The 25,347-nt window shown below is 34.0% G+C and overlaps 1 protein-coding gene across 1 annotated transcript in view; it reads left to right on the forward strand.

Moving 5' to 3' along the window:
- The window catches only part of PCDH15 (protocadherin related 15), a gene marked incomplete at its 3' end in the record, with an annotated part of 922,351 nt that overhangs the window by 592,585 nt on the left and 304,419 nt on the right, over positions 1-25,347 (forward strand). The window lies entirely within an intron of this gene.

Raw genomic sequence — 25,347 nt, forward strand, 5'->3', positions numbered from 1 at the left:
TTTTCTCCAGACGTTTATAGAGGACAGACTATAGTATATTTCCTTGCATTGTATACTATGCTTAACCCAACCTATATACAATATATAGATGGTGCTCAATCAGCATCAGTTATAATGGTTTTTCTCTCTGGCCACAGTAAATCTTGGAAAACTGCTGAAGGACATCTGATACATCATTGCTCTATCTAAATGCACACCTTTAATACAATTCAATCTTGCATCTCTGTCAAGAAAAAAAAAGATGCAGTGACATTCTCAAATACATCAATCCCCAGATAAAAGACTTATGTTAAGGCATAGTGAAAGTTGTTTATAACTGCATCTAGAATGAGCTGCATTTCTTATAAGGTATATATTTTTGACACAGAAAATGAGCCAAGGAGTGAAACCTAGTGAACTTGACTATTAGTCCTGTCTAGGCGCTTAGCTTCATTCATTTGAGAATTATAGGAAAACAGCATCTGAAAAAGATTGAAGCCTGAGAATAGCTATTGTAACTCTAACTCCTACATGAATCTTTAATGCCACAGCTCTAGAAGATGTTCAGTCTCTACTTTAATAATGATGTTGATCGTACTTTACTTTCCAAGAATTCAATAGAAAAATAAGATTCAATATTTTGAAAGCATATGGCATTTACTGTCTTTCAATTTGCCAAATACTTTTTGAGCTTTTATTATGTGCCTGGCTTGTGGTTTGGTGCTGAAGAGACAAAAATGTATAAAGGCTCTGCCTCAGGACAATCCCAATTAAATATGTTATGGGTGTTTTTTGATATATTTCCTGTTGATGTTTACATCCATACATTCAATTATTTTCTGGTCAACTAATACCAAAGTCATGCAACTTTGTCAAATCAAAATATAGATATAAAAGGATGTGTACCTCCTTCTTAAATTTCAAGATTCTCTAGATTTTTTTCAATTGATAATATTATAAGTAGCTGGTCACTGAAGCTAGGCATTCCCATTTCTTCACAGGTCTCTGCTCTCATATGTCCCCACCTTGTCAGTTATAAAATCCTATCAAGATACTTCTGGGAATTCTTTGGCACATTTTCCTAACTCTCCACACCACCACAATTGTTTAGTTTGTCTCCTACACAAATAATCTTTCAAGCCTTAGCTATTTTTCCTTGTATCTCAAACACATTTCCACATTACCCATAAAGTAGCAATAAATCAATAATAATGAAAACACATCAGGCTGCTGAATACTACCTTCATGTCATTTTATAATTTGCCACCTGTGTCGATCTCCAACAGAGATTTTGTCAAGTTGAAAGATCACAGGAGTCAGGGTCAGACTGAATAGCAAGACACAGACCATCAGTCATCACTTCTCCAAATAAAAAAGATGAAATCTCCTTTGGAAATGAAGAAATTACCAAAACTTATTGCCTGTGTTAAGAAGACTGTGAAATACAAGTTACTTTTTTTTTTTTTTTTTCTCTATGGTATGTACATTGTAAGTTTGTATATAAAAAGAGAGATAAATAAAGAGAAGAACAGAACAGCATGAAACTTCTCCCTGTGAGAGAGATTAAACAAAAGTCATCTGTGACTCAGAGTTCACACACACACACACAATAATCAGGGCTGCTTTTGCCCAGCCATGGAAAACAAGACCAATGCTATGGATGACATACCTTCGTACCTCTGGATATATTCTGGCTATGTACTCTTAGTCTTATTCTTATAGATTCTTGAAAGAATGAAACACACATACAATTGTGTTCTCATCTTTCAATCAATTTTGACTACTATAACAAATTCCATACACTGATTTATACTCAGCAGAAACTTGTTTCACAGCATTCTCGTAATGGGAAGTCAGATCAGGCGCCAGCAAGATTGAGTTCTGGTGAGGTGCCTCTTCTGGGTTGCAGATTATCCAATTCTGTATCCTTATATGGAAGAAAGTACTAGAGAGTCATCTAAGGAGGCTTTTATAAGAGCACTAATCCCATTCATAAATATTCAACCCTCAACCTATTCACCTCACAAAGCCAACATCTCTTAAGACCATTACATCAGGGATGAGGCTTTCAAAACATGAATTGTGGGGACATAAACACTTATTCCATTGCATACCTAATCTTAGTTAAGCATGTTACTAAAGAATAAGTTTATGTTCTTGCCCCAACTGCAAGGCCTTCAAGGTGAGTAAAAGTGAGGATCCTTTGAACATTTTAAAGAAAAACATCCCATAGAAATTTTAGGCAGTATTGCTATTAGTAATGAAATAGCAACCTTTCCATGGATAAGTAGTGTGTTTTCTGAAATCTATTGACCCATTGGATACAGTACTAAATATTTGACTTTTTAAATTTTTGTTTTACTTACTTTATTTTAGTAGCTTATCACGTAAGACCTTATTTTTGTTTCTTCAGCAATAATACCATGTCATTTTATTTCCTCCTGAGAGATTTCTAAAAATTATAAACATTAAGGCTAAGTTAATTATTGTTTTGCCAATTATGGGAATTAATAACAAGAAACACTATATGGAGTGTTCATGTCTCACACCATTATCTATTCCCCAGGGTTATTTAAAACAGAAGTAGAATATAGTAGATGAATCCATTTGCTGTGCAAGTGTGCAAGCTGACGAGACACAGAGGTGATATTTTACTTGGCTTTTTTGCAAGTGAACTGCAACTGCTTGGAAGAAGAAAGGCAATTTTCCAGTCACAGTACCTTGATTTTGGCAAGGTTCTCTTGTCTGCAAAGGTCATTATAGGAGCACCACAGCAAGACCACATATTGTAAAATGTTTGAATAAAGCTGCTTTCTGAGCAGTCCTTACTATATCTCAACACTCCACACCTGCTCCCACACATAAATTCCCTCAGCCCTCCTACACAATTGTTCCCAAGAAATGTTTTCTCACGATCTTCTAGGTTGTTGCATAGAAATATAAAAATATGGGAAAATGTGTAGACTAAATAGGACTCTTGGTTATTTTATTTCTCAACAACAGTCTAGTATGTATAGGAGAAATATTAAACTCCCCTTCACTACCTTCTGGGCTCTGAAAGACAATTCATTTTGAGATTATACATTTTTATGTTGATGACTATTTTTAAAATTCAAATAACACAGAATGGGTAATTTCAGTTGATCAGTTTACAGAAAACACTTTGGCGAGATTTTTTGGTAGAGAGAAAACTGTGGAAGTAGTACCAGAACCTAGAATAGAACAGGGCTACTTTGCTGTATGGAGAGGCAAAGGGCAGGGAGAAATAAAGGAGATACAATAATTTTGTCTCTGGTTGGGCTGACTATTTATAACTAAGTTAATTCTCACTTCCAAAATACCAAACAGGATGAAATACCTGTGATTAGCAGGAACTTTTAGAAGCTGTGGTCTTTCCCAGAGAGATAGTTTTTCTTCTATAAATCATTAAAAATGGCTGTGTTCTTTCTGGTGTCAGTTTATATCTACAAATCTAAACAAAGAGAGAGATTTTTATTATTCAAAGGTATACAAGAGCTTTGAGGATTTCTGTTTTCATTATAGTACATTTTAAACAGAATGGGCATATTATTCAAGTGAAGATAAATATATTTCATTTTATTAAAAATATTCCCTAAGTGGGAAATGTGTCAGTTTTATTTTATTGTCATTTAATAAGGTCTTCCCCAATCTATTTAGCAAACATATCTTTTCCTTTGGTCAAACAAAAAATGTACTATTTTCTATTAGGAAAGTGTTATTCTACTGTACTTAGGACCTTGCAAACAAATGATTTGTGTGATACACAGAGTAATTATTTGTATTTTATTTGATAAATTATCATATGACTTTCTAAGTTTTAAAATATTTTTCATATCATACTGTCAAACTCTTTATGTAACCTTCAAATTTAAATGGAGGATGTTATAGAACTCTGAAGTCAGTATAATTTTATAAGGAAGTAAGAAACAATGGAATATGTTTCTAATTAATTATGCATATTAATGTGATCATTGGCCAAGGAAGTACAGTTTGCCACACTCCTTCTCTCTCTAGGTATGTTTATATATATATATAATATATATATTATATATATATAAAGTGTAACTTTTGATCAGTATTGGAGGTTTGGCTCCAAAGTGACTTAGAACTTTGGGGAGCAAGGTAGAAGTCTATAGATAATTCATTACTTAAATGAATGTAATTTCATTACATAAATGACGGTCTTCCCCTCTACTTCCAACCTTCAAATTGAAATTGAAATTTGATAGTTATTTAAAAACTGATAGCCACTTGCATAAGAAGTATGATAAGAATTAGCTCATGCCAGGGAGTTTTCTAGTGCAACAGCAACCCATAGTCTATATAAGATAAGCTAAATTGCCAGATCATGTGATGCTTGTTTTCAAAAGGCAGATTTCAGAGACCACCCACCAAATCAAGATTTTCATAGGATGATAGGATGATTTTCCAGGATGCTAAAATTTTAGAGCAAACTATACATTGAATTTGGGGACTTGGTAAGACAGGATAAAATTAAGATAATAATTAAGGAAACAGACAAGTAAGCAACAAATCATATCAGGCATCTGGATTGAGCCTACAAGAATGTTCCATAACAATTATTGAAAATAATTTTAAAGTTTCAAACAAGAAGCTAGATTTTGGAAATGACAGTGTTTGAAAAATAGTGGAAAAACACAAAAAGCTGAGTATATTTAGGGAATCTGATTTTAATTAATACACATTTGAAGAGATTTGAAGAGATTAGCATCTGTAATACTAAGAATTTTGTTGATGTCATTGTACTCTACCACTTAGCTATGTCTACAGCCCTTTTTTTATTTTTCATTTTTAAATTTTGTGCAAGCTCTCACTAAATTGCTGAGGCTACCTTCAACTTGTGATCCTCCTGCCTCAGTCTCCCAATTCACTTGGGACTCCAGATGTGCAACAGTGAGTCTGGCAATGCTAAATTTTGATAATATTTTTCAAGTCATTTCCTGTAGCAGGTTTTATTAAACAGTACCATACCATTCAGACTTGCATTACCATCGACTAGTTGACTGTGGTGAAGAAGGATAGATAAACTACATACTCTTGTTTTAGGAGAAAGTTCATTGTAACATTTTTATTGAAATCCTACAAATATAGAAAAATGTATATGTTGATGAGTTTTCACAAAGTAAAAGTAATCATGTAAGGAGGACCCAGATTTTAAAAAGTGAAAACTTCCTACATACATCCCAGACGTCTGCTTCACCCATTCCTATTCACCAAACTAATGAAGAACTCTCACTACAGGATTCTAACAGCACAGAATTATCTTTTCCTTTGAAGGGGCATTCTATAATTGGATTAAAGTATCATGTTTTTAATCTTAAGTTTTAAGCACTCTCCATATCTTCTTTTATATTACTATGGTCAACATAGGCATAATCATACATTTTCTACTTGTGTAAGAACTCAACAAAAATGAATTATATTTGTACAAAGAAATTATGGGGGTTGATTATCAACATTTTATTTCAAAGTATAAGTAGCAGTAATCCATGATTGAACCCCAAGGAAAAATTTTCCAAATATCTGCCTATTTTAAAGTTATAAAGTAATAATATTACCATTATTAGTAAATAAGTTGGTTGAAAGTTTAAGAATATTTTAACAATCTACACTAATGGAGTAAAATGTTCAACAAATATAATTTATTTCTAATAAGAAAAAAATAATTAAAGTGTAATTTAGCATTTCATGAAAGCAAAAACTCTTTGTTGGTTGAGAGTTGAATTTAAAATTGGAAATAAAGAGATGAATGGATATGCATGAACAATTGATAGCTTGATGAACTTGCCAATTTTTCAGTTAGCCTTCTGTGAGAGGAAACACTAAGCCTATACTTTGTTAGAAGAGGAAGTTTTGAAACATTACATTATTTGTAAATTGAAAGGTTTACTGCCTGAGATTTAAGTAAGGGGTGTGGTGTCCAGAGAGGAAACATGGACAAAGAATTTTAATACCTCTTCTGTTGAGAGTCAGCAGCAACACCAATACACTATGACTCAGAACTTTTTCAATACCTACTTTCAGTGGACATTCTATATATAATTGTTTTTCTCTCACTAGGTATTAGTATTCTTGTAAAGATCAGATTATCTTCCCTCTGCCCCTCTCTTAATCTGTTCCATTAATAGAATGCTACTTTTGTTTTCAGTACAGGTTCACTAATATACAATACTTCTTGACGTGTGGAAACCATTAATTATGTGTTATCAAAAAAGGTGGAAATTAAAATTATTAACTTTAAAAAATTGGTTTCTACTTTTCCCATATGTATCAACTGAAGAGTATCTCCTCTAAATTATTTTTAAATAGCAGTAATAAAAGTAATAGTATTTAAAAAGAGCATTTTCTTGCAAGATGTGTTTGTAAATATCTTGAATATATTGTTATTAGTAGTCACATAGTTAATAATATGTCTTATTATTTTTACTTAATGCCATTCAAGAATATTAGAGATCTGACTGAGGTCATGAAATTCATTGGATATAGACTGAAGAACAAATATCACTCTGTGTAATCCAACAAGCATTTTTTTGTTTTGGCAGTAATATGTGATTTCCTTATACAAAGTAAATTTCTTCACTCAATATTCTATACTTGTGTCTACTCTGTGTAGGAACTGTTATAAGCTCAGCAAACCGACATTAGCAAACAGTCATACATCTCTGATTTCTTGAAGGTTTTATCCTAGTGTAAAGACTGAATAAATGACATATAATAAGCATATTTTGTAATATTTTAGAAGTTCTTAAGTGCTATAAAAATGGCAAAGTGCATTAGGAATTTCAGTTGAAAGATGTATTAAAAATAAGGTAATCAGATATTCAAGAGGGCAGATTTCAGGAAGGCTACATTTCCAGTTGCTTTGTGAATTCAAGCAGTAGCACTACTGCCTGTTAGTGAGATTTTGTAAAACAGGTTTTACTGAAATTCCATATCAGACAGTCAGAGTCTCTTAGAGACTCAGAAATTTGTTGCACTGAAAAAGGACAAGAAAGTGTACAGTGGAGCCAAGCTGCTTATGACAGTGGCAGTGACAGTGGCAGGGGCAATGGCAGCAGCAGCAGCCACGGGTTTACTGCAAAGGGGAGGGGTAGCACAAATAGAGAAGCAACAGAAAATGTGTCATGGAAAAACCCATAGATCAAAAACACAGCCTAAACTTAACTGATCCAGAGGTTACACAGCAAGCTGGTGTTTGAAAAGTGCTCTGAATTTCCCAGTTGGCAAGCAGAGAACTGAGACAAGGAACCACCTTGAGAAGGCTACACTCCTCCAGCTTGCTGCTACAGGAGCCCGGGAGATCATACCAAACATTGCCATACAGTCCTGGCAAGTGCCTACCATGTGGTTTAGGGGGTACCAAGTAGAAAATGAGTGAAACAGGAACAGAGAAGATTATAACCAGTGGGGTTCAAGCCAGGAAAATGGAGAAAAGTGCAACTCAACACTTTGAGTCTGGTGGCTCACTTGACCAGCTGAGGAAGGTTGGGAAACTGAATACACTCAGGGACTAAGCCTGGGATGACCATATTCACAGGCAGCAGAGCATGTGAGACCTATAGAGGGTTGACTTATTCTTGAGAGGCTCCTGAGATCCAAACTCCCAGCAGAGATTGACAGCTGCTTGGCCCTAAAGTTATTTTGATTGTGTTGTTCGAACCTTTCCAGAGCTGATACCACCCAACAATGTTTCTAAGGCCTAAAGAGACCTATGCCTCAGTTGCTGGAACTCCCTTAGAACTCTGAAGCAGCCCGACCATGGGACTTCTTAGCCTGTCTGAACAAAACTTCAATAGACAACATTTACCATTCCATTCTACCTTATACTGCTGAGAAGGGAAGCTGACAATTATTTCATCCAACTTCAGTTTTAGGTCACTTCAGTGGGCAAGTTGATTGCAACAAAAAAAGAAAAAGAGGGTAACAAACCCCACTCCTTGTGTGTACTCTCTCCCTGTATCCATACATAGCCCAAGAAGAAATGGAAAGGACAATCAGGCATAGGCAGTTTCCATCCGCCCTTGTTCACAGTTTTGATCACCTCATTGGCGACAATTCTTCCATTTTTCATTAAGAACCCAACTTAGTGTTCTTACTGTCTGATTGCTTCATTTATATTTCTTTTTTTCTCATTTCGTAGCCCTTTTTATTTTTCCTTGTCTTTTAAGGATAGGTTTTTTATTTATTTTGTTCTCAAATGTTTGTTTCTTTTTCTCTTACGTCTCTTGCTAGCATCCAAATTCTCTTCTTTTTATCTTCCTTAACTTTGTTTTTTTCTATTTATTTATGTCTTCCCTTTGTTTGTAGTCATCATGTCACATCTCTTATGTTTTCTCTGTATTCACATTTTGAACATTCTAAACTTTCTTTTGCCTTTCTATCATATTTTATTTTCTTGTATTTTTCACTGTTTCCACTTTATTGACTATCCATATGTCTTCTGTAGGCAATCGTGTACATGACTTTCCAATTTTTGTATTGGGTAAATAGTATAGTAGTTTTTTTTTTTTTTTGTCTGATTGATTTTAAAAGTTCTTTAAACATTGTGTTACTTTTTTTATCTTTTAATTTTTTACAGACTGCATTTTGATTCATTGTACACAAAGGGGTACATCATTTCGTTTCTATGGTTGTACATGATGTAGATTCATACCATTCGTGTAATCATACATGTACATAGTGTAATGATGTCTGTCCCATTCACCATTTTTAATACCCCCTCCCTCTCATTTCCTTCTACATAATCTAAAGTTCCCCCATTCTTCTCTCACTCCCCACTCCCCACCCCCATTATATATCATCATCCACTTATCAGGGAAAACATTCAGCCTTTGGTTTTTTGGGCTTGACATATTTTACTTAGCATGATATTCTCCAATTCCATCCATTTACTTGCAAATGCCATAATATTATTATTCTTTATTGCTGAATAGTATTCCATTATGTATATATACCACAATTTCTTTATCCATTCATCTGTTGAAGGGCATCTAGGTTGGTTCCACAATCTAGCTATTGTGAACTGAGCTGCTATAAACATCAATGTGGCTGTGTTACTGTAGTTTTCTGATTTTAAGTCCTTTGGATATAAACTGAGGAGTGGGATAACCAGGTCAAAATGTGGGTCCATTCCAAGTTTTCTGAGAATTCTCCATACTGCTTTCCAGAGTGGCTGTACCAATTTGCAACTCCACCAGCAATGTAACAGTGTGTCTTTTTCTCCATATCCACACCAACATCAATTATTGTTTGTGTTCTTGATAATAGCCATTCTAATTGGAATAAGATGAAATCTTAGAGTTGTTTTAATTTGCATTTCTCTAATTACTAGAAATGTTGAACATTTTTTCAAATATTTATTAATTACCTGTGTGTCTTCTTCTGTAAAGTGTCTGTCCAGTTCCTTGGCCCTTTAATCAATTGGGTTCTTTGTATTTTTGATGTAAAGTTTTGTAAGTTCTTTATAAATTTTGGAGATAAGTGCTCTATCTGAAGTGTATGTGGAAAAGATTTTCTCCCACTCCATAGGCTCTCTCTTCACATTCTTGATTGCATGCTTGGTGAGAAAAAGCTTTTTAGTTTGAGTCCATCCCATTTATAGATTATTGCTTTGATTTCTTGTTCTTTGGGAGTCTTGTTGAGGAATTCTGATCCTAAGCCAACATGATGAAGATTCAGGCCTACTTTTTCTTCTATTAGGTTCTAGAGACCCCTCTGGTCTAATTCCCATGTGTTTGATCCATTTTGAGTTGAGTTTTGTGCAGGGTGAGAGTAGAGGTTTAATTTCATTTTACTGCATATGGATTTCCAGTTTTGCCAGCACCATTTGGTGAACAGTCTATCTTTTCTCCATTGTATGTTTTTGACTCCTTTGTCTAGTATGAGGTAACTGTATTCATGTGGTTTTGTCTCTGTGTCTTCTATTTTGTACCATTGGCCTGCCTATCTATTTTGATGCCAATACCATGCTATTTTTGTTACTATTACTCTGTTTTATAGTTTAATGTCTGGTATTGTGATACCTCCTGTTTCACTTTTTCTCCTCAGGATTGTTTTGGCTATTCAAGGTCTCTTGTTCTTCCAGATGAACTTCATGATTGATTTCTCTATTTCTATAAGGAATGTCATTGGTATTTTAATTGGAATTGCATTGAATCTGTATAGCACCTTTGGTAGAATGGCCATTTTGACAATGTTATTCTGCCTATCCAAGAACATGGGAGATCTTTCCATCTTCAAAGGTTTACTTCAATTTCTTCCTTTATATTCTGTAGTTTTCATTGTAGAGGTCTTTCACCTCTTTTTTAAGATTAATTCCCAAGTATTTTTTTTTTTTTTTTGAGGCTACTGTGAATGGAGTGGTTTTCCTAATTTCTCTTTCAGAGGATTCATCACTTGTGAATACAAATGCATTAGATTTGTGCATATTGATTTTATATCCTGCTACTTTGCTGAATTCACTTATTAGTTCTAGAAGTTTTCTAGTGGAGTTTTTTGGATCTTCTCAATATAGGATCATGTCATCAACAAATAGTGACAGCTTTAGTTCTTCTTTTCCTATTTGTATTCCTATTATTTCTTTGGTCTGTCTAATTGCTCTGGCAAGTTTTTCAAGGACAGTGTTGAATAGAAGTGGTGAAAGAGGGCATCCCTGTCTTGTTCCAGTTTTTAGAGGGAATGCTTTCAGTTTTTCTCCATTAAGAATGATGTTGGCTGTGGGCTTAGCATATATAGCCTTTACAATGTTGAGGTATGTTTCTACTTTTCCTATTTTTTTCTAGTGTTTTAAGCATAAAGGGGTGCTGTATTTTATCAAACGCTTTCTTAGAATCTATTGAAATAATCATGTGATTTTAAACTTTAAGTCTATTTATGTGATGAATTACATTTATTGATTTCCAGATGTTGAACCAACCTTGCATTCCTGGGATAAACCCCACTTGATCATGATGCACAATCTTTTTAATATATTTTTGAATGCAATTTGCCAGTATTTTGTTAAGGATTTTTGTATCTGCGTTCATCAGGGATATTGGCCTAAAGTTGTCTTTCTGTGATGTGTCTTCGTCTGGTTTTGCTATTAGAGTGATACTAGCCTCATAGAATGAATTTGGAAGGGTTCCCTCCTTTTCTATTTCCTGGAATACTTTGAGGAGTATTGGTATCAGTTCTTCTTTTAAGGTCTTGTAGAATTTGGCTGAGAATCCATCTGGTCCTGAGCTTTTCTTGGTTGGTAGGCTTTTGATGACTTCTTCTATTTTGGTGCTTCAAATTGATCTGTTTAGATTGTGTTCATCTTCCTGATCAGTTTGGGAGGATCATATGTCTCTAAAAATTTGTCAATGTCTTCGATATTTTCTATTTTGTTGGAGTATAGATTTTCAAAGTACTTCTAATTATTTTATGTATTTCAATGGTGTCTGTCTTGATCTTTCCTTTTTCATCACAAATTCTAGTAATTTGAGTTTTTTTTTTTCTCTCCTTTTTGTTGGTGTGGCTATCGGTTTATCAATTTTGTTTACTTTTTCAAAGAACCAACTTTTTGTTTGGTCAATTTTTGAATTGTTTCTTTTGTTTCAATTTCATTGATTTCAGGTCTGATTTTAACTATTTCCTGTCTTCTACTATTTTTGGTGTTGATATGTTCTTCGTTTTCTAGGACTGTGAGATGTAATGTTAGGTCATTAGGTTATTAACTTTTTATTTTTTAATGTATGTGCTCAATGCAATGAGCTTTCCTCTTAGTACTGCTTTCAGGGTGTTCCAGAGATTTTGATATATGGTGTCATTTTTCTCATTTACCTCTAAGATTTTTTTTTTTATTTCTTCCCTGATGTCTTCTATTATCATTGCATCATTCAATACCATGTTATTTAGTTTCCAGGTGTATGAGTAGTTTTTGTTATTTTTTCGTTCATTGCTAGTTGAATTCCATTATGGTCTGATAGGATACAGAGTAGTATCTCTAAATTTTTTGTATTTACTAATGTCTTTTTTTGTGGCATAGCATATGGTCTGTTTTGGAGAAGGATCCATGAGCTGCTGAGAAGAAAGTATATTCACTCGATGATGGATGAAATACTCTGTAAATATCCATTAAGTCTATATCATTGATTGTATTATTTAGTTCTATAGTTTCTTTGTTCAGTTCTTTGGAGGATCTATCCAGTGGTGAGAGTGGTGTGTTAGAGTCCCCCACTATTAATGTGTTTTGGTCTATTTGGTTCTTAAAATGGAGAAGGGTTTGTTTGATATACATAGATGCTCCATTTTGAGGGGCATAAATATTTAAAATTGTTATATCTTGCTGTTTTATGCTTCCCTTAGCAGTATGAAATGTCCTTCTTTATCCCTTTTTACTAACTTTGGTGTGAAGTCCACTTTATCTGATATGAGGATGGAGAACCCTGCTTTTTTACCGGGTCCGTGTGCATGGTATGTTTTTCCCCATCCTTTCACCTTTAGTCTGTGGATGTCTTTTTCTATGAGTTGAGTCTCTTGAAGTCAGCATAATGTTGGATCTTTCTTTTTAATCTAATCTGCCACCCTATGTCTTTTGATTATTGAGTTTAGGTCATTGACATTCAGGGTTATTACTGAGATATGATTTGTATTACTGGACATTTTGACTTTTTTTTGGTTTTTTACTTGTCCTTTGATTGGCTTTTCTTTTAGGGTAGTCCCTCTCTTTGCTGACTGGTATTGTTGCTTTTTACTTCCTCCTCATGAAATATTTTGCTGAGAATGTTCTGCAGGGCAGGCTTTCTATTTGTAAATTCTTTTAACTCTTGTTTATCATGGAAAGATTTTATTTCATTGTCAAATCTGAAGGTTAGTTTTGCTGGGTATAGGATTCTTGGTTGGCATCCATGTTCCTTCAGAGCATGAAATATATTGTTCCAGGCCCTTCTTACTTTTAGAGTCTGTGCTGAGAAACCTGCTGATATTCATATTGGTTTCCCCTTATATGTAATCTGATGCTTTTCTCTCACAGCCTTTAAAATCCTATCTTTAGTTTGTATGTGAGATATTTTCATTATAATGCATCTTAGTGTGGATCTTAATTCTGTCACCTGGTGTTCTTTAAGCCTCTTGTATTTGATTTTCCATTTAATTTTTCAGTTTGGGAAATTTTCTGATATCATGTCATTGAACAGTTTGTTCATGCCTTTGGTTTATATCCCTTTACCTTCCTCAATTCCAATAATTCTTAAATTTGGTCTTGTCGTGATATTCCATAATTCTTGGAGGTTCCGTTCATGAATTTTTTTTTTTAACATTTGCTTTCTGATATGTTTATTTATTTATTTTTTATTGTAAACAAATGGGATACATGTTGTTTCTCTGTTTGTACATGGAGTAAAGGCATACAATTTGTGTAATCATAAATTTACATAGGGTAATGTTTGATTCATTCTGTTATTTTTTCCCTTCCCCCCACCCCTCCAACCCCTCTTTTCCCTCTATACAGTCCTTCCTTCCTCCATTCTTGCCCCCCCTCCCTAACCCTATCTCTAACCCTAACACTAACCCCTCCCACCCCCCATTATGTGTCATAATCCGCTTATCAGCAAGATATTTGGTCCTTTGGTTTTTTGAGATTGGCTTATCTCACTTAGCATGATATTCTCCAATTTCATCCATTTGCTGCAAATGCCATAATTTTATCATTCTTTATGACTGAGTAATATTCCTTGTATATATATATATATATACCACAGTTTCTTTATCCATTCATCAACTGAAGGGCATCTAGGTTGGTTCCAAAATTTGGCTATTGTGAATTGAGCAGCGATGAAATTGTTGTGGCTATATCTCTGTAGTATGCTGATTTTAAGTTTCTTTGGGTATAGGCCAAAGAGTGGAATAGCTGGGTCAAATGGTAGGTCCATTCCAAGTTTTCTGAGGAATCTCCATACTGCTTTCCAGAATAGTTGCACTAATTTGCAACCCCACCAGCAATGTATGAGTGTACCTTTTCCCCACATCCTCTCCAACACCTATTGTTGCTTATGTTCTGGATAATCGCCATTTTAATTGGGGCGAGATGGAATCTTAAGGTGGTTTTGATTTGCATTTCTCTTATTACTAGAGATGTTGAACATTTTTCATATGTTTGTTGATTGCTTGTAGATCTTCTTCTGTGAAGTGTCTGTTCATTTCCTCAGCCCATTTGTCGATTGGGTTATTTGTATTCTTGGTGTTGAGTTTTTTTTGAGTTCTTTATAGATTCTGGAGATTAGTGCTCTATCTGAAGTATGATTGGCAAAGATTTTTCTCCCACTCTGTAGGCTCTCTCTTCACATTACTGATAGTTTCCTTTGCTGAGAGAAAGCTTTTTAGTTTGAATCTATCCCGTTGTTGATTCTTTGCTTTTATTTCTTGTGCTATGGGAGTCCTATTGAGGAAGTCCTGTTCATGACTTCTTAACATCTTCTCAGTTTGTTGAACTTTATTTCCAAGATTAAATATTTTGTCTTTATTGTCTGAGATTCTGTCTTCCACGAGGTCTATTCTTTTGGAGATGCTTTCTATGGAGTTTTTAATTTGGTTTTTATCATTTTCTTCATTTCAATTTTTTTTTCCAGAATCTCTATCCTCTTTATTTAAGTGTTCTTTTGCTTCCTGCATTTTGCTCTTTTACTGTTTACTGGAATAGTTGTACATTGCCTGCATTTGCTCTCTTATCTCGTCTTTTGCTTCATGTATCATTTTAATTATGCATATTCTAAAGTCATTTTCTGTCATTTTCTACTGCCATGGCTGTCATTGGATTCTATCACAATAGCATCTTGGTTTGTTAGGGACACTTTTCCCACTGTTTTTTTCATATTGTTTCTATATATTCCCCCTCTAGCAGTGAAGATCAGAGATAGTGAAGTCCCCCCCCCCCCCCACTCCCCCCCCCCCCCCTTGCAGGCTTATTATGACGCTGCAGTTTTTCTACTACCTGTCCTTTGAAGGGAGATCAATACCAGAAGCACCTAATACAGCGAAAATGTAGCCCTGAACCCGATAGCCCCTACAACAACTTTAATATTATTAAAATAAACAGGATCAGTTCGATTACTACTTACAGTATTTCCTGTTGTGAACAAGAGGATGAGGAAGGGTGTAGGATATAAGTGAGTAAATAGAGGTACCTGTCAAAGGGCCTCCAGTCTCTTGTAGGTGTCTCAGGTGTCTTGTAGGTGTCGCCCTTCCAATGATGGTGGCCATGCCTTCAGGAATAATTCTAAATGCCTGCACCGGCCTCCAAAGTAGCTGGGCATCTCCAGCAAGGGTGTGCTGAGTCAGTATGGAGGCAGGCACAGTGTTCCTCAGCAGTAGAGGGGCAGGCGGGTGGCCTCAGCTACCGGCCTCTATCCTCAGTGGAGGGGTGGGCAGGCTCTTATTTCTTTTAATAAGCTATATTGCTACCCACCTTTTAGAACTATGTGCTTTATATAAATCTTGCCCCCACCATTCCTGTTGTTGCAGCTATTAGTAGTGTAGATGCCATAGTTGACATCTGCTATTCCTTTTAATGCAAAATCTAGTTCAGGGCTATTTATCGTTTTTCCTGTCGGCAGTTTCTGAACTCATAATTCCTGTTTTGTGGTAAATAGTGTTAATGTTATAGTAGGCACTGGGTATTTATTTTAATGCTGTATATAGTTGCTTCATCTGTTGTTATTCTTTCCAACTTTTTGTAAGTTGCTGGGAAGCTACAAGAACAGTACAAGTTTACAGGGTAGAGACTCTTCTGCTGAAATAAACCTCAACCAAAAGTTATTGTACCTTGTTTCACACAAAGGCATAACACTAAAATTCAGCTACACATTAATATGGAAATAGAAGAGACAAAACTTCAAACCAACAATCAGGCCCCAAGTAGAAAGGGTTAGGTCTGGCCTTCAGGTTCCACTAGTGGACATCCAGTGTTATAGCAAAATAGAATTAGCACAAAGACTTTCAATGCTGTACACCTATGAAGGGGGATCTCAATCTAGATCACTCAAGGACACTTCAGCAAGCAAAGGCTGTACCCTAGAAAGAACCACACAAAAGAATGGAAGAGAAATCTATTCCAAAAGGTGCATAAAACCAAACACAGGCATACAAGAAATATAAAAAAAAAACAAGGTAACACAACATCTTCTAAAGTTCATAAACTAACAGCAGTTGACCCCCAAAACATTAAAGTAGATGAAATATCAGATAAAGAATTCAAAAGACTTTTTATAAAAATGATTAATGAATAACACAGAAAAATGACTGAATGAATTGAGGAAGTCAATAAAATATATGAGTGAGAAATTCAATAAAAAGATAAAGATATTTAAAAAATGAAACAAAGCATGGGAATGAAGGACACAATTAATCAAATATAATGTTTAGTTTGAAGTCTTTTCTATTTGTTCTTTTTACTTACACATGACAGTAGAGTCTATTTTGACATATTTAAAGAAAACATAAAGTTATCTTATTCTAATTTGGATCCCAGTCTTGTGGATATATATGATGTGGAGATTCACTGTGATATAGTCACATATGTACATAGAAAAATTATCTCAGATTCATTCCACTGTCTTTACTATTCCCACAACCCGTCCCTTCATTCCCCTTTGTCTAATCCACTGAACTTCTCTCCTGCTCTTGTTCTGTGTTAGCATTCACATATCAGAGAGAACATTCAGCCTTTTGGTTACTGGGAGTTTGACTTATTGCTCTTAGCATGATGGTCTCCAGGTCCATCTGTTTACATGCAAATGTCATAAAATCATTCTTTATGACTTGTTCATTTTGTATATATAACATATTTTCTATATCCATTTATCTGTTGAAGAACACCAAGGGTGGCTCCATAGCTATTGTGAATTGAGCTGCTATAAACATTGATGTGACTATGTCACCATAGTATGCTGATTTTAACTTCTTTGGATATATGCTGAGAACTGGTATAACCAGGTCAAATGGTGGTTCATTCCTAGTTTTTCAGGAATCTCTGTATGGCTTTCCGGAGTGTTTGCACCAATTTTCAGTCCCACCATTTATCAGTATATCCTTTTCCCCATGTTCTTGCTAACATTTATTGTTACTTGTATTTTTCTGGGAGTCAAACTCAGGGCACTCCATGACTGAGCCACATTCCCAGCCCTATTTTTATTTTATTTAGAGGCAGGTATCACTGAGTTGCTTAGCACCTTGCTGTTGCTGAGACTGGCTTTGAACTCTTCATTCTCCTGCTTCAGCCTCCCAAGACTCTGGGATTTCAGGTGTGTGCCACTGCTCCTGGTTTGTTACTTGTATTCTTGATAGTAGCCATTCTGATGGAAGTGAGGTGGAACATCAGTATAGTTTTAATTTGCATTTCTCAAATTACTAGAGATGTTGAACATTTTTTCATGTATTTGTTGACTGTTCATATATCTTCTTTAGAGAAGTATCTTTTTAGTTCCTTTCCCCATTTATTGATTGGGTTATTTGTTTTGTTTTGGTTTGGTTATTTGGTGTTAAGTTTTTTGAGTTCTTGTTTATTTTAGAAGTTAATGCCTTATCTGAAATGCAGGTGTCCAAAATTCTTAATACAATACTGGTAAATCACAAAGAAAAACATATTGAAAAGATAGTGCATGGAGAACACGTGGATTCCATCCCAGGGATACAAGGTTGTTTCAACATATGGAATCTAATAAGTGCAATTCACCACATAAACAGGCTTAAATACAAGAATTACATGATTATCTCAATAAATGCAGAAAAAGCATAAGAAAATACAATTCATATTCAAAATACTGGAAAAACTAGAGATAGTAGAAACATATCTGAACATCCTAAAAGCTATATATATTAAACACAAGAACAAACTCATTTTAAATGTGGAAAAACTGAAAACATTCCCTCTAGAAACTGGATTAAGACAAATGACCTTTTTCACCACTACTTTTCAACATCATCCTTGAAACTCTAGCCAGAGCAATTAGGCAAAAGAAAGAAATTAAAATATGAATAGGAAAAAAAGAGCTCAAATTATTCCCATTTGCCCATGACATATCCTATATTTAGAAGCCCCCCCAAAAAAAACACTCTACCTGAAAATTTCCAGAACTCATAAACAAATTCAGCAAAACAGCTAGATACAAAATTAACACACACAAATCAATTGTATTTTAACAAAAATGAAGAATCGACTGAAAGAGAAAGTAGAAAAACTAACCCATTTGCAATAGCCTCAAAAAAAAAAAAAAGTGAAAACATTTGGGAATAAATTTACAAAAAGAGGGGAAAGACCTCTACAGTGAAAACTACAGAACACTAAGGAAAGAAATTACAGAAGACCTTAGAAAATGGAAAGATAGTCCATGTTCTTGGATAGGAAGAATTAATATTGTCAGGATGGCCATATGACCGAAAGAAGTATACAGATTCAATGCAATTCCCACCAAATTTCCAATGATATTCTTAATACAAATATAAAAAGCTGTCATGAAATTCATTTGGAAAAATAATAGGCATAGAATAGCCTAAGCAATCCTTAGTGAGACATGTGAAGAGGAATTGCAATAGCAGACCTTAAATTATACTACAGAGCTATAGTAACAAAAATGGCATGGTATTGTCACCAAAACAAAGAAGACCAGTGGGATAGAATTGAATACACAGAGACAAACTCACAAAAGGTAATCTCATACAAAGACAGTGAAAACATACATTGGAAAAAAGATAACCTCTTCTACAAATGGTGCTAGGAAAACTGGATATCCATATGTAGTAAAATGAAATGGAACCCTAGCTCTCATCCTGCACAAAACTGAACTCCAAGCAGATGAAAGACACAGGTATTAGAGCAAAAACCCTGCACCTATTAGAAGAAAATATAGTCCCAACACTCCAGCATGTTGGCTTAGGAATTGACTTTCTCAAAAAGACAAAAGAAGATGGAAAGACTTTCCTTATTCATGAATAAGCTGAATTAATATTGTAAATATGGCCACACTACCAAATGCAAAATACAGATTTAATGCAATCCCCATCAAAATATCAATGACTTCCTTCACATAACTAGAAGAGCTGTCTTAAAATTCAAATGAAAAAATAATAGATCCAGAAGAGTCATAATTTTAAGCCCAAAAAGCAATGCTGGAGGCATAACAACACATGACTTCAACTTATATTACAGAGTTATAGTAACCAAAACTTCATGGTGCTGTGGTTAAAAAAAAAAAAAAAAAAAAAAAAAAAAAAAAAGTACAGACAAAAATAATGATGATAGGTAATAGAAGGCACAGCACAGAATAGAGTCACAGAGACAAACTGACACAGATAGTCATTAGTCATGTATTCCTTGAAGAAGGTGATAAAAACACACTTTGGAGAAAATACAGCCTTTTAAACAATGGTGCTGGGCAAACTGCTTTTCCATATGAAGAAGAGACAAGATCTTTATCTTTTATACTGCACACAGATCAACTTAAAACAGATCAAAATCTTGGGAATTAGACCAGAAACCAAGCAACTCCCAGAAGAAAACATTGACTCAACACTCCAGCATTTAGGCACAGGCAACAACATTCTCAAAAGCGCCCTTAAAGTTCAGGACATAATGCCGAGAGTTAATCAATGGGATAGCATCAAATTGAAAAGTTCTGCATAGTAAAGAAAATAGTTAAGAATATGAAGAAACAACCAATAGAGTAGGATAATATCTTTGCTAACCACTCTTCTGAGAATGATTAATATCCAGAATATATAAATAACTCAAAGAAAAACTTCAAGAAATAAACAAGCAAATAAGCCAACTAGTAAATATTCAAATGAACTAAATAGATACTTTTCAGGAAAAAAAAAAAAGAACCATAAATGGCTAAGAAATACATTAAAAATGTTCAACATCTTTAACAACTAAGGAAATGCAAAATCAAAAACTGCAGAGATTTCATCTCATACCAGTTAGAGTGCACCTTTTAAGAATACAAACAATGATTAATACTGGAGAGACTATGGGGGAAATGGAATACTTTTACACTGTTGCGGGAATAGTAAATTAGTACAACCACTCTGGAAATCAATAAGAAGTTTCTTCAAAATACTAGCAATGATCCAGCTATACCACTCTTGGGTGTTAATCCTTAAGAATTAAAGTCAACATACTATAGCAAAACATGCTTACTCATGTTCATAGCAGCACAATTCACAATATCAAAACTATGGAAGCAGCCTGGGTGTCCCTAAATGGATGAATGAATAAAGAAAATGTGGTATATATGAACAATGGAGTTTTATTCACTCTTGATGAATAATGAAAATATGTCATTTATAGGAAAATATATAGAACTTGAGAATCTTATATTCAGCGAAATAAGTCAAACAGAAAGTCAGGGATAATGTTTTCTCCCATGTGGAAGCTAGAGAAGAAAAATAAAAATAAATGTATGGGGGGATCTCATAAAAATTGAAGCAATATTAGTGGAAAAGTGGAAAGGGACGGGGGGAGATATAGAAGAAGTACTGGGAAATGATGTTGTTATATTGTTTTGTTGTATGCATGTATGAATATGCACATATCCTACCATTATGAATACCTATAATGCACCAATTTAAAAAAATGGGAAAGGGGATGTGCAAATTTAAAATAAAGAGGTGATCAAAGTGGGACAAATGGAAAAGATATTTGATCTATGTGAACACTTATGAGAACAGCATTTCAGATAATGGGAACAGCCAATGCAAAATTCTAAGGTGATAATACACCTGGCTTTAGTAGAGCAGCACCAAGACAATATAGTCAAAATATATTGAGAGAAGGTAGAGAGTATGATAAAAGCAGTAAGATAGCAGATCCTGTAGGACCTAGGCAATTTGGAAATCAGTAGTGGGTATTAAGGAGAGAAGTGACATGATCTGGCTATTATTTAACAAAATTATTGGGGCAAAATGAGAATGAACAGTGGTCAAGGATAGAATCTGACAGAAAATATAATAATCTAGGTAACAGAAAATAGTAATTTGGATCAAGGTGGCATGGGAGGATGTGAGAATTACTTAGTTCCTGTGGATATCTTATAATTAGTGAATACAGTTTCCTCATAAATTAGGTGTCAGGTGTAAAAAGAAACAAGCAGTAAAGATGACTCTTAAGTGTGTGGCCTGAATCACTGCATGTAAGTACCATTAAAATGGAAAAGATGGGTTAGATCAGGTTTGTGATGGGGAATCTGAGTTTAATTTTTACAGTGGTTGCAAATTGTTTATTAGCTATCCAAGCTAAATTATCAAATATACAGTTGGATTTAGAATCTAACCCAGAGGAAAGGTGCAGGCTGGATATGAAAATTAGGAGACAACATAGTACTGATATTTTTAAAGCCACGTGATTAAATGAGAAAAACTGAGTGTAGACAAAGGTGAATGCCTAAAAAGTGAATCCTGTAGATAGAAAATGAATTAATTTGACTTCACAGGAAAAAAGGATTTAGTGTATCTTTTCTAGGATTTATTTATAGACCTTATTAATCTTCCCCATTTTCCCTTTTAAAATTTTTTTATCTATGAAAATATTTGATATTGAATTTGTTAAATTATCATAGAATTTGTTAAATTATTTGCTACTAGGTTGAAAATAGTTATTCTGTATTCTCAGTCATCTGGTACAAGGAACTAAGAAATTGGCAACACTTGCTTGTTTTAATATTAAAAATGGAGTTGTTTGTCTCTTTCAATGTTTTGCCCTCAAAAAGGAAGAAATAATGTTCCTGTTATATGTCTGAATTTTGGCTTCAGTTTTGTTTTAGTCCCATTACTGAAATGGGACTCATGCCCACAATTTCTCCAAAATAATAATAAAAAATCTTGGTTTTTAAATACAATGTTCAACTGGCAATCACAGACTTTGTAGACATAAATAAGGTCATTAGATTAAAATTTTAAATACCTCTTTGTTTCACTTTAGTATACTCCTCCTGTCAATTCACTAATGATTGTGCTGGTACAGAATGAGTGAGATATTTAGAACTCACCTAATACAGAAGAAAAGAGGATTGGATAAGAGTTTTGATATATGAGCCCACTGAAGAGTATAGTAAGATAGTATTAATTTGTTTAAGTTCTACATTTTACTTCTACTTCAATTGAAGCAGTTATGTTACTATTATTTCCTATACTAATTTTCCCATTTATCTTAATCTTGAATATTTATTTGCAATTTTATACTTATGGGAAACCTGTAGTTAATTTCCCTCTGTAGCCTTTCATACCTCAGGAGTCCTGGATGTCAGCCCCAGGTCTTTGTGTTTCTTACATGCTGCCTGGCATTGAAGTTAATCTTTCTAGTGTTCTACCAAAAAGTATGCGTTTTACATCTAGAAAAACAAAATGTCATAGGGACTAAGAATGTGGGCTTTGTTTTCTATCATATAAGGAAACTAGAGAGAAATAAGGAAAAAAAAAGATAAGAGGTGGCAGGAGGGAATCTTATGAAACTAGGAGTAACAGTGGAGTAGAGGAAGGGAATCAAGGAGGAGGGAGGAGGGTTGGGAAGAAATTGACCACACCGTTTTGTACAAATATGAATGTACAATGAACTCCACCTTTATGTATAATTACAATGCACCAATTAAAAAGTAATATATAAAAAGGAGAAAGACTAATTAGGGGAAGGAACTGATGAGGAAGAAGAGGAGGGAAAGGGCATTTACGGGGGTTTGAAATGGAGCAAATTATGTTATCAGAATGTATTAATAATGTAAGATGAGTCCCACTAGTATGTCTAACTATAATGCACTAATAAAAACAAATTTTAAAAAAGGAATATGGTGTTTGGAAAGGGATATCTAGTTGTCAGTTTGGAATACTTCAAATAGAGCAAAAACTTGGAGTAGCAATTCAAAACTATTAGTCATTATTGTAATAAACTACTGTTAGGATAATGAAAGCAGAACTTTTAAACGTTCTTTAAAGATGGGGGAAAGAGGAATTAGATTATCCTAAAAGATCTAATTTGAGTTTTATCTTTGCTTTCATTGAATCACTTTGTTTTCATTATAAGAATAATACACATTTTTCCTGGCTGTTCAGAGCTGGCAGGAAAAATTAATGGCATTTGATCTGAAGGTATATTGTAAGCTTCTTTTGTTATATCCAATTGTGGCTTTTTTCCTCCTTACCATCTATAACTTGTTTATTTGCGTTCATTAATTGGGGGAAGGGGACAAACATGAAATTTGTGACTTTTCATATCATTGTTAGTATATCCTGGACATGACAAAATGACTATTAAAATAATTAGACGTAAAATAGAAAAAAAAAAAAAACTGTTCAGAATGACTTTCATTTTGTGAACTGCTTAAAGTCTGTAAGAATCAGGCAAAGCACCCAGCTTTCCTCAAGTCAATACTGATGTGTTGGACTGCATATTGGGACAATTAGTTTCACTTTATTAAAAAAAAAAAAAAAAAAAATTCCCTGTCCTGAACTGTACTTCTTGCCCTGGTCAACAGTCTGCAGAATACCTGATATATGTTGCAGAGGAAGCTCCTAAAAGAATATCCATGATTCGGACATATTAATCACAACTGCTGGATGCAGAAAAGTTCCTTACATAATGATGGTATCAGTAGCACACTTGTGTGAAAAATAGTACATAATTCCAGAGAAGGCCATCTATTTTTCCATGACTATTCTTAGGGTCCTGTAGGAGCTCATAGACATTTTCTTCCATGGACTACTTTGGCATTCTGCCAGAAAATAATTTAAATACACAATGTAATATTCAATATCAAAACAAAAAATATCAAAATATTTAATATATATATACATTTTGTCAATGCACTATATTACACCATTTCACTATGGGTTTATTACTACCATAGTATTAAAGTTGTAATTAATATCCAATATTTCAATGTATATTAAGTATAAATAATCATAAGAAGTGAAAATATATTGACTTTCTTGCTTCGAAGTGACCAGTTTTACCAAACAACAATATGGTTTGCTACCTACCTTCTTAATTGTTGAAAATATTAAACAACAATTAGAAAAAATGGAAAAAAATTCTCATTTTCTGTCTTTGGGTTAAACAAGTAAGTAAAAGTCATTGATTTGAACTACTATAAATTTCATAGTCCAAAAATCATTATTTTATCTAGAAAAACACTAGTGTTTAATATTAGAAAGATTGACCTTCACTTTGCACTTACTTCAAATGGACTATTTTAGAAATAGGAAAACTATTTTGTTATACTTAATGATAGAGAGGTTGAATCCATTTTAATAAATTTGTATACCATTGAATTATAGTGCAGGTTTCTCCTAAACTTTGGAGGAGATTTTCTAGAAATCAGTGGTGATGAAATCTTCTTTTATGCTAAATATTTAGATTCCTGTGTAGTAAAACACATGACTTTAGACAGAGAGTCTAGATTTGAGACTTCCTCATTCAGTTTAGGTTTGAGACTTCCTAAGAAAATTTATTAGAAATAAAATTTTTGTTAATTTCTTAAATTTAAAAAAGAAAGACAAACCTATACATACACATTAAATAATTTTACTCATATGTAATTGAATAATTTATTTCTAGTAATAACATTTGAAATTTTATAGCTATTAAAGTATTATAATGAAATTATCTGTACTTTATAGGATTCTTTTGAGGACTTTCATTGGGCAATAAATATAGCTTTAATCTGTTAATTTTATGTGGAAGTATAAATTATTTGTGGCTTATCTTAGTCTGTTGAGGCAGGTATAACAAAATTCTACAAATTTTGAAGGTGATGGACAGTTATTTCTCTCAGTTCTGAAGGCTGGAAAGATCAAGGCACTGGCGGATTTGAGGTTTGATGACAGCCCACTCCTCACACACAGGGCCTTCTTGCTATGTCTCACATGGAAGAAGGAGGGAAGAGGAGTTTTCTGGCATCTCTTTTTTTAAGGCACTGATTACATTAACGAAGGTTCTGCTATTGTCATCTCCCAAAAGCTCCAACTCTTAATGTTTTTACCTTGAGTGTTAGGATTTCAACAACTGGATTTTGGGTTTATGGAAACATTCTGACTACAGTGCAAAATGAGAAGACTTGGAAAAGACAAATTAGGTGTGGTATTTTATCCAGGTTATAAGTCTTTTTTTTTTCCTTTTATTTAAATATTTCATCAGCAATTCACTCAAACACTTTACTTCTTATGTTCTGTGTAACTGTGTTTAAACACAGTCATGACACTTTACATTATGTGATCATTATTATAATAATTCATTACAGTATGTTTAAAAATATATCCTGGATTTGAATATAGAGGATCAAGCAATAAACCTGGTACTTCTGTTTCCTGATTTATGTTTTCTAA

This window comes from Sciurus vulgaris (assembly GCF_902686455.1).
Source record: "Sciurus vulgaris genome assembly, chromosome: 4".
Classification (NCBI taxonomy): Eukaryota; Metazoa; Chordata; class Mammalia; order Rodentia; family Sciuridae; genus Sciurus; species Sciurus vulgaris.